The sequence below is a fragment of the Cervus canadensis genome, chromosome 28 (genome assembly GCF_019320065.1).
Source record: "Cervus canadensis isolate Bull #8, Minnesota chromosome 28, ASM1932006v1, whole genome shotgun sequence".
Classification (NCBI taxonomy): domain Eukaryota; kingdom Metazoa; phylum Chordata; class Mammalia; order Artiodactyla; family Cervidae; genus Cervus; species Cervus canadensis.
The window spans coordinates 13,595,756-13,610,628 of NC_057413.1; positions in this window are offsets into that span (position 1 = coordinate 13,595,756).

Here is a 14,873-nt window from a genome sequence, read left to right on the forward strand (position 1 = left end):
AATTCTGTTCTCCTAGGGCATCACAAACACTATTGTCAAATTCACATCATGCCTATCTTCTCTGCTCATAATCATGCTCCATCACCCCACTGAGTTTCACTTACAAAACACAAATTCAAAATGAAATTATTAAGGATTTCAAGATGGTGGCATTCAGTCAAGCATGGGACCCTCCCAAGCTAGCCTGGAAAGCTAGCCCTATGTCCTAGGCATCATTAGGCAGAAAGTGAAAGTCGGTCAGTCATGTCCGACTCTTTGTGATCCCATGGACTGCAGCACACCAGGCCTCCCTGCCCATCACCAACTCCTGGAGCTTGCTCAAATTCATGTCCATCTAGTCAGTGATTCCATCCAACCATCTCATCCTCCTTCATCCCCTTCTCCTCCTGCCTTCAATCTTTCCCAGCATCAGGGTCTTTTCTAATGAGTCAGTTCTTTGCAACAGGTGGCCAAAGTATTGTAGTTTCAGCTTCAGCATCAGTCCTTCCAGTGAATATTTAGGGCTGATTTCCTTTAGAATTGACTGGTTGGATCTCCTTGCAGTCCAAGGGACTCTGGCAGTCCAAGGGAATTCTCTAGGCAAGAATAATGGAGTGGTAGCCCTTCCCTTCTCCAGGGGATCTTCCCTACCCAGGGATCGAACCCAGGTCTCCTGCATTGTAGGCAGATTCTTTACCATCTGAGCCACCAGGAAAGCCCAAGAATACTGGAGTGGGTAGCCTATCCCTTCTCCAGGGGATCTTCCCAACCCAGGAATCGAACCAAGGTCTCCTGCATTGCAGGCAGATTCTTTACCAGCTAAGCTAACTTTCCCTCAAAACCCTTTTCCCAATCCACTACCTCGCCCTCACCTATGATAATATCTGGTTTCTCTGAGTCTGCAACTTCTCCTGTTCAATTACTTCAGAGAAGAAATCTGCTCTATGTGTAGGAACTATATCTTGAATGGAAACTGGATCCATGAGGTGTGTGGGAAGCAAGTCCAGGATTGATAAGAGTTTCAGTGGGACAAATATGAACAGAAAGTTAGGGAACTTCCTACAGCCTGAGTGGGGCAAAGGTGGGTGTGAGGGAAGAAGTGGGGAGAAGAGGGTATAAATACCACATAAGAGCTTAGAAAAGTAATGTTATTGACACATTGATTTTATTCTTTAACTGAAGATTACTGAGTCTATCAAAATATATTTTGCACCTTAAAAAATGTCTTTGATAGGTCTGGAATTGTAAAAGTTTGTGACTTCTCCAATGTTTTTGTTGGAGTAGTGGGAAATAACAGATTCTGAAGTTTACAGTCATGACTTTGAACCCTGGTCCTGACACTCCCCAAGGGTAGCTATGGATTAAAAAAAGTAAAGAAAGCTTTGCTTTTCTCTTCTGAAGATAACAGAGGTAACAATATCTAATCTCAGGTCACACTTGCAAAAATGAAATGAAATTTGAAATCATATAACATAGTGCCTAACACTATTTCTTATGCATAACGAATACCAGTTTCCTGCCTTGCATTATAATAAATATCTCTTACAAACATATTTAAGTGAACCAGACAGTAAATTGAGAAGGACAGAAGGCCAAGTAGGGAACTTCAGTAGCTCCAGTGTGTGTCTTAGTCACTTAGTCGCTTCCAACTCTTTGTGACCCCATGGACTGTAGCCCGCCAGGCTCCTCTGTCCATAGAATTTCCCAGGCAAGAATACTGGAGTGGGTTGTCATTCCCTTCTCCAGGGGATCTTCCCGACCCAGGGATCAAACCCAGGTCTCCTGTATTGCAGCAGATTCTTTACCATCTGAGCTACCAGGAAAGCCAGGAAGCTTCATAGTTGTCAGACTTTCAGTTTGACCAGAAGAATAGAGCCCTGCAGAAATGTCATGCAGTTACAATGTGTATCCAATACAATATAAAGTGCTTAAAAAGGTAACAACACAAACTTCACCTAAGCCAGTATATGACTTAGGTGCTAGGTATTTGATATCTGATAGGAGGAAGGGATTTAGAAGGTGATCACTCTGGGACGTGGAGCTTAGCAGGGAAGGTGGCAATTTGACTAGATAGAGAAGATGAGGCAAAGCCATTACTGGGTTGGCCAAAAAGTGTATTCAAGTTTTCTATACCAGCATGTGGAAAAACCCAAACAAACTTTTTGGCCAACCCCATACATGGGCGACCACCCATACCATCTCATAGGAAAATAGCCTTAATGATTCTCACAGTTAGGAGTAAACTTGTAATACATATTCTTTATGCCCAACCAATTCTGGGGTTTTGCTTGCTTTTGATATCATAAAAATCTCTTATGAGAAATGATGGCTTAAAGTGTAAGAAGTAGTAGATAGGATGAGAGGACCTGACTCTCACTGATGAACACGAGGACGTTCATTCCGCTCTTGTCCACCCCCATCCGCTCTACAGGACAACAAATGCCCTGGTACTGCTACTAAGTTCCTTCACAGGAGTTTGCAAAAGGGAGAGGAAACCTTTCCCACTGCTCTGGAGCTTCAGAAAACAGTAAGGAAAACTACATCACGCCTTGCCAGGGAAACAGGACAGGAAGTCAACATCTAAAGGATCTCCAGGAAGGTTCCAAACGGGACAACCCACGAACCCATGAAGCCAAAATTAGAATCTGCTTTTAATTCTGACAAGAATATTCCAGAATTTGCTAATGCTTGCTGGTGAAATCATCCCCAGCTTTCAGTATATTCTTGGATCCAAGACTGGCCTTCATAGTGGATGGCATCAGTGATCAATTATGAGTTGAAGAGCACTGGAAATTCCCCCACCCCTTGTAACTGCCATTCTATGGTTGGAAAGTCCTATATTTACACTCATATCTGCAAGAACCCACAATAAAAAGGCAATCTGTTTAGAGGACTAGTGTTGGTATTGGCTAATTCTCAGAGAAGATTGCCCTCCGCTGAGAGGAAAAAGGAAAACAAGTCTCAGAGTTTCTGAGAACCAGAAGAACAAAAGAGTCCAAAGGAAACAGAGAATGTTCATGAGAACCATGACCTCCTTCTCCACAATCCACTGTCCTTGGGCCTCCTCTTAAAAAATAAAAATTAAAAAACTTGCTTCACTTCTAGAATAGTCAAGGTTCCTAGCAGTTTTTCCTGCAGATACCTTGCTCAACAATGACTCCATTTTGCTAATAAACTACCCAGGAGTCCTGTTGTAACCACTCACTTCACAGGTGGAATAACTGGGCCACGAAGAAACACCTGCCTGAAATGGCATGGACCATCAGATACACAAACAGTTTTGCAATCGGGAATTGCAAAATCCCCAATCCACGGAGCCAGAATCTCACAAGCACAGAACGAGCATCAGCATGACTTTCCAGTTCTATTACTGGCCCTTGCTTTTCAACTGGCTTCACTGGTTGACAGAGAAATATGGCTCCCATCGTGTGTATGCATGGAACACACATGAAGTAGTCTTTTTTTTCCCTCCTTGATAGACAAAAAAAAATAGCCATGCCTATATCAATGCAAAGTAACTGCACACATTTTTTTTTTACTCTTCAGATTTGCCCTTAGAAACTGACATCTACTAATAATAGCAGTTGAATAAATTTTTTTTTTTAATGAACTGGGACAGACAGACTTGTATTTGACTCCCTGGAACTGACAGTATTTTCTTTGGTGGAGGACCAAATGGAAAACTATGCTTGGTTTCTGAGACACGGGAGCTCTGTTTTGAGAAGAAATCAAACATCAAGGATCATAACAAGTGGTCTATGGTAAACCTGTGTCCAATAAGCCTTTCCTGAATGCCCCAATTGCAGCTCCAAATAAACTTCTCTAGGGGTGAAGTCTGCATCAAATGTGCGCTGTACCTCTTCCTTCTAGCACCCCCTACATTTGATGAGGCAAAAGAAAGAAGACTAAGAGTGTAGCTGCCTCCTAAAGGATATTCATGGACATCAGGAGAAAAGCAGAAGAGGGTATGTATAGAGAAAGTTGACGGAATTAGGATTCTTATATCAGAAGAAAAAAATTGCTGTTAATGGGAATTTAATTGTTAGGTAACTAACCTATGAAAACGATTATAACAAGAACAATAATAATGAAGCAACAACTGTTCCATGATTAGGAAAAAATACCAACGGGCATGCAGAGCATTCTGAAGACCTGGGAAGCAACCCAGAGCAACTTGAAAGTGAAAAGGTGGGAGCTGCTCAGTCATGTCCAATTCTTTGCAACCCCAAGAACTGTAGTCCCCCAGATACCCCTGTCCATGGGCTTCTCCAGGCAAGAATACTGGAGTAGGGAGCCATTCCCAACTCCAGTTGGGGATCTTCCCAACCCAGGGATCAAACCCGAGTCTCCTGCATTGTAGGCAAATTCTTTACCATCTGAGCCAGCAGGGAAGCCCAGAGCAGTCTGGGAAGGGAGTGATGCAGGCTCTGAGCAGTAAGACCATGGTCTAAAAGGGGAGGATTGTTAGCTCTGCTCAGACATTTATTTTTAAAAGTCAATGGGGTACTTTGAGTATGTAAGAGATAAATATTGATAACTACAAGATGCCATCTGATGTTCTGTAATAAGGACAGAACACAAATTACTGCATCTGAATTGCTGCCACAATAACAAAATAATGCAGGGAGGGGGTGGAAGTTAAGTCAGGCCTCATCATCTCTCTCCAAGCGAAGTGATAATACCCTTTAGCTATCAGAAGCCCTAAAGAATATGAAACAGCTCCCCACGTGCAGAATTTACAAAAGAAATTTCGGAGAATTGGTTCTGCACCTCCTGAATCCTATCACTCATTTAAAAAAAGAAAAAAAGAAAGGATGGACTAAGGAGAGAGAGAGAAATAGCGAAGAGATTGTGTGGAGACGGTAGTTGCTTTGAGTCTGCCCAAGGGTAAGGGGTGGAGGGCAAGAGCCTCCTCTGTCATCTCAGCCTAGATAGGATGGTGGGGGCGGGGGGGCTGCCAAGGGACCATCAGAAGATCTAGAAATGGGTTTTCCTCTGTCAGGCGACACAGAGGATTGGTTCCTGCCTCATCCCTGAGAAAGCTGAAACAGTCCAAGGAGGCAGGCTAGGCTGGAGGGTGGTACTGGGATTGGCCTGAATTCCTTAGTAAGGATGTACCCATAATCCCTGGGGAGCAGATGTGCACTAAAGGGCTTTGCGTTGGTCCTGTACACGAAGATGAAATTGGTGGGAGGGGGCATAAGGACCAAGATGTTGGCGATGAAATCCATCAGAACTACATTCTGACTTCAGTTTGATTAGGAGGACGTCTTGGCTCTAAAAACTACAACATTGAAGGATTTAAGGAAGACGTGAGAATAAAAGGAAATAACTTGACATTCAGAGCAAAGCAAAATAAAGAAAATTCAGTGATAAATTTTAATGTAAGGTGCCACACTACTGATAGAAAGAAATTAAGAGTTTTCAGGCAAAACCAGCTGTCAGACAGGTAGAAAATATGATAGAGCCGTTGAGAAAAGAGAATGCTCCTGGAACAGATGGGCGCACCTCTGAGCTTTATAAAGCATTAACTAGCTGTTTAAATAAGTCCTTAGCAGATGTTTTCAATGTAATTTTGGAGGTGAAATGGAAAGAAACAAAAGTCCAAGGCACAAGGGGAATTGATATCACAAAAAAGAGACATTCTTGAATTCAGAGTGCAAGTTATCGTCAAAAGTTGCTCTTTTTTTAACTACCCACAGTATTTGCAAAATTGGAGTACATTACCAAACGCTATAATTAAAATAACACATATTATTAGCCTTTAAAAGAAAGAGATATATTTAAATATGTCTTTTATGTCATGTTTGAAAGACATTCAAGGAAGCTACATGATATGTACAGCTATTCAACTGAGATTAAAAAGGTGAGTATAAGCTCCATATCTGCTCTGCTACTTGTAAGAGGGTTTTTTTTGTAATGGTACCCTGTTATAAATGAAAAAATTTATAGGAGATAGACCATAGAAGGAGAGAGGGAAAGATGCTCATAGATCTTGTTAAATGCATTGATAACTCAATACTGTGGTGAGAATATACAGAAAAAGAAGAGAGTTGATTATATTGTACAGAAAATAAAAGGGGCAGTGAGTTTTCTTATGACACACACATACATACATAAGTAGATCAGCAAATATTTATGAAGTGCCTCTATATGCCAGGGAGTGAACGAGGTGATGCACAGGGAAGATAAATAACATGTAGACCCTACCCTCAGGGAGCTGACTTTCCTTGCTGGCTGTTCTTATCATTACTAGTACATTTTGTTATCTGATTTTCCCTACAAATGCTATATATACTCCCACCTATAGGGATGGTGGAGGGGGAAGTAAAGATGGGGAGCTGGAGAGATGAAGTGGAGGCATACAGTGAAGACTCAGACTCCACACGAGGGAGGCTGAAGACGAAAATGTGTGAGATCATTACTCCACTGAGATGGAGATCCATATATTTAACTACTCAGCCCATTTACCTCGATGCCTTCGCTACATGTCACCATTTAAGGTGGAAGGACAGAAGGCATGAAAGAGGACAGGGAAGATAGCATCCAAGCTTGCAAAATCCAGGCATACGTACTGAGCAGGATGTGAACAATCCAGGGATGACACACACAGAAATGGAAGGAGGATACAAATGGTTAACTAAATTGTCATGTTCAAAATTCACATCATTCAACGGGTCATTGAATCCAGCAAATCAGTTTAGAACATGGGCTATTTGCCTTTAAATAACCCAGGATTTAGAGCCAAGATTTTGCCACTTACCAGCTGGGTAACTTCTAAGTTTCCTTTTTCTCCTCTGCAAAATGGGAATAAAAACAGCACCCACAAAGGGTTGCTTATAAGGAATGAAATCAGATAATGCACATGAAATACATGTATCCCAGTGCAAGGAACTTACAAGAATTCAACAAATGTTTTCTACTGTTATGGTTACCAGAGCATCGTGTTTGCACAACACTGCAGAATTGATCGTTGGTGCATTCAACAAGATGTTATAGAGCATCTCAGACATGGCAGACACAGTGCCCAGGATACAACAAAGGATAAGACAGCCTGGTTCCTACCTTCCTAGAGCTCAAATTCTAGGAGAATTACTCTAGAAAGGTGATGTTCTTCGCAACATTTTTGGCATCAGAAAATTTCAAAAGAACCCTTCTAAGACTCATGGCAGATCAAATAACTCTTACAATAAAATAAGACAAACTTCCCTATAGGAGAACTAGAAGGGGAAAAATGAATTTGAAAAACATGAGTCTGAGACAGGATGGAACATTTATCTGACACTGGATCTTGTGGATTAATTTAATGGTAATGACCACAAGCCTTGCTATTCCACACTCAGTTCCTCTGATGGTTCCCCTCCTCTTTGCCTTCACTGTCACTCTCCTTGTTCCTTCCTCAGCATCTCAGAGCAGGTACTAGACTTCTTGCTAAAAGAAAGCCGAAGCAGCTACTTTTTGAATTTGAGTTGAAAATTAATCTAACTCATGACTCTCTGTTAGTCACCTCTCAAAAAATGCACTCTCAAAGAAGAATTTTCTACATTGTTCTTCCTCCCCAAACCAAACAATAATCCTTTTATCATTGATGATCTGTTCACCCATCAAAACTTTTTACTCTTTTGCTGTTTGCAATCACCTTTAAATTTCCAAATTATCATCAAGTAGTCCATTTAGTGATACAACAAATCCACACACTAGATAGTACATGGCCTACAGGACTCGTGCTTGGTGGTACTTGGGAGATCCAAACAGGGAAACAATATTGCTTTAGGCCACACCAGCTCCTGATGGTGTCACTGGTCACAGGGAGAGAGGCAGATTCAAAGACAGCATCGTGGGAGTTAATGAATGGCCGACCAGATGGCGCCTGTCAGAAGGTGTTGACTCTCTAGACAACTGGGACTGTTTCCTGGGAGTAAGTGAGAGGTGCAGCAGAAACGGACTGCATCTCAATCACACAGAAGCACAGAGGCTCACTGTTAAGAAAATCATCACATCGCCAGGCGTTATTTTTCTTCTTATGATTTTCTGTTTGTTTTACATGATAGACATGGAGGAGGGTCTAGCTGAAAATATACTATTCATAGTAAGTTATGCTATGGAGTAAATATAAAAAGCCATATATAAACTGCATACTGGTATTCTCAATATCAGACTCTGTGAGATAATGGTAACCTTGCCTGGAATTAAATAAGGGCATTTAATTAAATAAGGGTATTTCAATGACTATACCATGCACTGCTCAGAAAGAAATAATAGCTGAAAGGCAACGACCTGTCAATGTTATTGAAAGATATTCAAGCAGATGGAGCCCATTGAGGACATGCTTGGCACTTCTGACTTTCTAACACAACACAAATAAACCACTCTTCCCAGTTTGACCATTTTCACTTGTTGCTTTACCCAATTGGGTGAAGTTTTCCTATTACATGCTCACTGATGTCTTTGATGGGTAAACCCTGACAGTCAGATGATGACTTCTTAACAGACAGAATCAGAAGAAAACTTCATTGGTTTTTTGGTCGTGATCAGAGAACGTGACATCTGGTGTGTTTCTGTCAGGTATTACATGAAATCAACTAAATAAAAACCATCGCCTAACTATGGGTAGGCAGTTGGGTGTGAGTGAAGAAGTCAGAAGATTAGATGATCCACCTGTCAGCTGTGAGACCTCAGACAAGGTGCTTAATCTCTTCTTGCCTCGGATTCCTGGTTGTAGTAGAGATTAGCTGAAATGAATGAAAGGAACTTGACATAGAAGCTGGCATGAAGTTAAATCTCCTATCAATTGCTTCTCTTTGCTGACTACAAAGAGCACTCAGTCAAGTTCATTCATTTCATTTCATTCTTATTTTTCCATTCTCCTTAGTTGCTAATCCCGCATTCATCTTCAATCTTGCATCATCCTGAAAAGGGATCTAGAACTTCAGAGATGTGTCCAGAAATTTGCTTTGTTACCTAACAAAGAAAGTAATGACTACATGAGGATGACCTGGAAATATTGACTACCATACTATCATTTTTTGCTGCTAGAGTCAACCCCCTCAACAAGGATCTACTGGTGGGTTTTTCCCTTACAATGTCCTCTATGCTGAGCACTGAGTAGGTCCTGGGAGCAAAGCATTCTTGCAGAGAGTTTAAACAATGCAGTCAGCAGAAATAGGTGAAGTTTTATATTCTCAGCACTGACCAAAATATGTGTCATTTCATTCCCTTTGAGATGTAGTTTTTTTTATTTGTTGGTCGTGAGATGCATGTCTGATTACATACACATTTCTCATTACATGGGGTTACCCACTTACTCAGCCTCCGTCTCCTCCTGCATAAAAGATTGAAGTAACTATCAAGATGTGGAACCAGTTGTTTTAGCCAAAATAACAATGGCATATATTTGTTTCCAACAGACTTGATAATGAAATAGAATGAATAACAAAATGAGAACGATTTTGACAATCCATACACATGCATTCTAAAAGCAAAGAAAGGCAAAGAGAACACTGAATTGAAAAATGAACACTCAGCGGCACAACATAAGTAGCATGACTCGGAATACAGAGGTAATGCTGACATCATTTACGCTAGTTCAGCCAACCTGGAATACGATGTGCAGTGATCACCATCAACCACAGACTTGAAAATGTCATTGCATCTACCTCAGGAAAGTCTCCGGCTTTCAGCTAAATTCCAACTTAAGACTTCCAACCATAAGGAAAATATCCTTAACGTTAATTCTGAGAGACTAGAATTCTACTGATACTATTGTCAAGTTAAGTCAGTGCTTTTACAGACAATGAGCTGTGGACAGTACCACTGATATTTGTCTCAGGTCACTCTTCTCTCAATACCATCCTTCTATCTGTCTCGCCAGCATCATTAGTGAGACGAGATTAAGACTCAAGTACACTCAGAACTGCTGATTATCTTCATGTTGACAATAACCCATGCATCATTGCAAATCAGTTGGCCTCCTAAGTCTAACCCATTTGCTTCGTCACACGTTCACTGGTACTATTTACGGAGTTAGAAGTGCTCCCCTCTCAAACATTTGCAGGCCATCTAGATATACGGAATTTAGAAAGATGATAATGATGACCCTGTATGCAAGACAGCAAAAGAGACACAGAGGTAAAGAACAGACTTTTGGACTCTGTGGGAGAAGGCGAGGGTGGGATGATTTGAGAGAATAGCATTGAAACATATATATATATTATCATATGTGAAATAGATTGCCAGTCCAGGTTTGATGTATGAGACAGGGTGCTCGGGGCTGGTGCACTGGGATGACCCTGAGGGATGGGATGGGGAGGGAGATGGGAGGGGGGTTCAGGATGGGGAACACATGTACACCCATGGCTGATTCATGTGAATGTATGGTAAAAACCACCACAATATTGTAATTAGCCTCCAACTAAAATAAATAAAAATTTAAAAATAGATCTAGTTAATTAGAATGATTATGCATACACTTAGAATGATTACATGCAAGATGAGCCTCACATACATGAAACTAAGACATACTATACATGTGTCAAATACAAGTTGGATTTTAACAGAGCTTTCCTCCCTAAAGATCTGTGATTTTCACATTTCAAGGTTCCAAATCAGGATTAGCTCCATATTGATTCCTCATTTCCCCATTAGGGCAACAGCTTTTCTCCACTAGGCTAAAAAGACAGAATGGAGACAATGCTCTGGACCATTTGGGCCAAAAGCCACTTCAACTTCATGTGTTTGTACTGAATAGCATTTTTGCCTCATTCCTCTTTTTCACTTTGCATTTGCAGAGCCAAGGAAAGAATACTGAGAGATGATGATGTCAATTAGGGTACTATAGGACCGGGCTGTTAGAAGACATTCAAATTAGCTAGTGTATATTATTCATCATGGCTCATCACATGAGGCTGAGCAATTTAAATCCTGGAATTTCTGGTCTTCTGCCCCACCATGGTAGAACCACTTATAGTTAGGTCAAGTAAATGTCTAATTTCTAAGTCAAGTGACTTATTAGAAATTAGTGTCTAATTTCTAAGTGGAGTGAATGTCCCCATCACTGAAGCCTGTCTTCATCTTCCCCTCCCTGAAATTTCCCCAAACTGCCTAAGAATTCCTATAATTTCTTTCACATGGGGCAAGATTTTTGGTTGCAAAATTCCACTAAGATTGACATATATTCACTACTATGCATGAAACAGATAACTAATGAGAACCTACGATACAGCACAGGGAAATCTACTCAGCGCTCTGTGGCCTAAATGGGAAGGAAATCCAAAAAAGAGGGGATATATGTATACATATAGCTGATTCACTTCACTGTACAGCAGAAATTAATACAACACTATAAATCAACTATACTCCAATAAAGTTATTTTTAAAAAATAGTAGTGAAAAAGATCATGGCAGAAAGCATCCTTGATCTTGATGTTTCCTTCCCCGATTCAGTCCCTGAGTACTTAGGTACCTGAGAATGTCTCTTATTTCTCAAATAAATTCCCCTCTTTGCTAAAAAAAAACAAAACAAAACCCAAAATGCCACTAGGAATAAGTTGTGCATTTACCGTTTTTATATTAAGGGATATCTGTAGAGGAGGTACCTTCTCCCTTTTTACAATGCAGACCCATTAGAACTCAGCACTGGAAGATCAATGTCCTCGTGAAAAAGGTAGGTCTCTCAGGGTGTTCATCTCCCTCACCACACCCTTTACCAGAGTTTTCCCTCTTTGAGGTTCTCTCCTTTCAGTTTTCATAGCCACCCCCTTGCAGAACCCCAGGAACACTGAGCTCCCCTTTGATATTCTAAAGCACATGACTAAAACAGCTTTCCTCAGTGTCTCTTAGCAGAGCTGATACTGACTAGAATACTCCAGTCTTTATTCCATATTAAAGTTCAATGCTGGCAGGGGCAGGGGACATGGAGGAAACAAGAAATGGAAGGAAGAAAAAGAACTAACATTCTAGGGTCTTTTGTCTAGAAGGTTCCCATGCCTAGGAGCTATTTCATTTCATTTTCACACCAATCCTATAAGGGAGATTTTGTTTTTCACGCTTTATAAGTGGTAGGCTTCCCAGATGGTGCAGTGGTAATGAATTCACCTGCCAATGCAGGAGACGCAAGAGACGTGGGTTTGGTCTCTCTCGAGTCAAGAAGATCCCCTGGAGAAGGGAATGGCAACCCACTCCAGTTTCTTGCCTGGAGAATGCCATGGACAGAGGAGCCTGGCAGGCTACAGTCCATGGGGTCACGAAGAGTCAGACACGGCTGAGGGACTGAAAATGCATGCATGCACATGAGTGGTACAAGGTGCAGAGAGCTTTAGTAACTTGCCCAAGACCCACTTTTGGTGAATGGCAGAGCTTGACTCCAGACCCAGATGTGCATGAACTTAGGTGCATACATCTGGATCACATGGAGCCCAAAGGATGCCCACAACTTCTTGGTTAAGTTGCTTGAGCATGCTAACTCCCCATTCCCATGCCCAGTCTACTCCGTGGGGAGAAGGCTCACACCTTGCAAAGGGAACCACCTCTCTGGTATCTGGTTAAGTGCGTGGGTGAAAACAAGAGCATCACCCCGCAGTGCCCCTCTGGAGTTAACTCTCTGGCTTCTGGCTGTCCAGCCCGAGATATTGCTTTCACGGTGACTGGTTCTCACTTAAATCCAGCAGGTCCCTGATCTTTACAAACAGAGCATAAAACAATACTACCTCATAACCATACTACCGTCCATATATCTTCCACACAAGGGTTACACGCAAATACAATAGAGCATTTCCCCTCAGATAATAATACAGCATTATTTTCTGAGGCAGGTACCAGGTACAACATACCTGTGGTGGAATGTGGTAGAAACCCTCATAATCACACAGGTTAAAGGGAGAGCAGACTGGGGTGATGGAAATGTCCCTTTCCCCTTTCTCTCCTAAGAGCCTGCTCATTTCCAAAGGCTCCACACAGATTCGTCCTCGTCACAGAGCTTTTTTCTGATGTCTCCATGAGGTCCAAATTTACCCATTTTCTAATCTTGTAACATTTTGTTTATACCTTTATTACTGCCCTAAAATTATGCTGTCTCGTGGTATAATTAGTTGTTTACGATCTCCTCCCAAATAAAGCATAAAAACTCCTTGGAGGAAGGACTGTGACTTATCCCACGTAGTTCTTAAGGCCCGTTAGAGCCAGTAACAGCAGTAATAATACCGACAGCAATAGCTAGCATTTATTGAGCACTTACCTTTGAATGCCCCAGCCACACAGCCCTTGAGATAAGGATCACCAGTCCTTTTTTATAGATGTAAGAACCAAGGTTTTAAACAGCGAAACAACTTCCCCAACATCATGCAACCAATATATGGCCTGCATCCCATATCTGACTAATTCCCGGAGGATGTGGGTTTTTTTTTTTTTTTCCAGTGACCACTAAAATAAGGGTTTACTGGAGGAATAACGATAGTAAAACTTCACCTGTTTCCCAATTTTGCTCTGTAAGTGGCCCAAAGTAAATCAACTGGCAGAAGAGGTCTTTTGGTTGTTGTGTTTATTATCTAATAAGGTCCTGCCTAAGTGAGCGCCATTTCACTGGCTCATATTTCCAAGATGCTCAAATAGAAAAGTACACAAATACTATGAATATAAAAATAAAGAGGAGAACGTGTGAAAAGCTAAAGGTGATCAAAATGTATAAATTTCTAGTTATAAGTAAGTCCTGGGGATGCAATGCATAGCATGGTCACTGTAGTTAACAATATCAGATATATGAAAGTTTAAGAGAGAAGAGATCTTAAGTTTTCTTCACCCACCCAAAAAAAAAATATATATATAAGTGTGTGGTGATGGATGTTAACTAAACTTATTGCAGTAATCATTTCGAGATACATGTATGTGCTCAGTCACTCCAGTCGTGTCCGACTCTTTGCGACCCTATGGATGGTAGCCTGCCGGGCTTCTCTGTCCATGCAATTCTCCAGGCAAGAATATCGGAGTGAGTTGCCACTTCCTTCTCCAGTGGAACTTCCCAACTCAGGGATCAAACTTGGTCATTGCAGGCAGATTCTTCACCAACTGAGCTACAAAGCTTTTGGTCCTCAGTATAAGCATATATCAAATCATTATGTTGTACACCTAAAACCAATACAAAGTTATATGTCAACTATACCACAATAAAAATAAAGATGTATATAAAGATAAAATTTTTAAAAATTTTTCTCTCTTCCAGGATTTAGGTGGCTCTACTTGAATGATACTGTCTTTTTTTTTAAGAGCCTCAGAACCAACAGTAGGTGCTTTTTCATTTTTTTGACCATGAAGCTTGTGGGATCTTAGTTCCCTGACCAGGGACAGAACCTACACTGCCTGCACTGGAAGCATGGAGTCTTAACCACTGGACCATCAGGGAAGTCCCAAGCTGGTCCTTCTTATACTGAAAAGACTCTTATCTTCCAACACGGCAGCCAACTCACCAGTTTTACATGATGGTCAGTCTCTCTGTCGTAAAGGAGGAAACGTATCAGAGAATTCTCTGAGATCTACATAGGTTAAGTGATATGAATTCAGCAGTGTTATTTTTTAATGGAATGAAAAGTCTGTAAGGGAACTAAGTAGTCTTCAGGTTATTTACTGTGGGGGAAAAAAAACGATTCTTCATCCCTCGATGAATCACGCTTCATCTGGTAAGCACACAAAATCTGCTTACCAGAGGTCAGCGCTGTGAATGTTAAATGACTTTTGTGTGAGAATACTTAGATTTATCCTAGCTTTTGGATACAAAGACTGCCCCTGCTCCACTGAGGCAGAGACGAGTCTTATACCTGGTGATAATATTAATCAGATGTGAAGAGACAAACAAGGAGGGAAGTGGAACTGCCATACTAATGGTGGGGAAATGAGAAGTAAAGAAA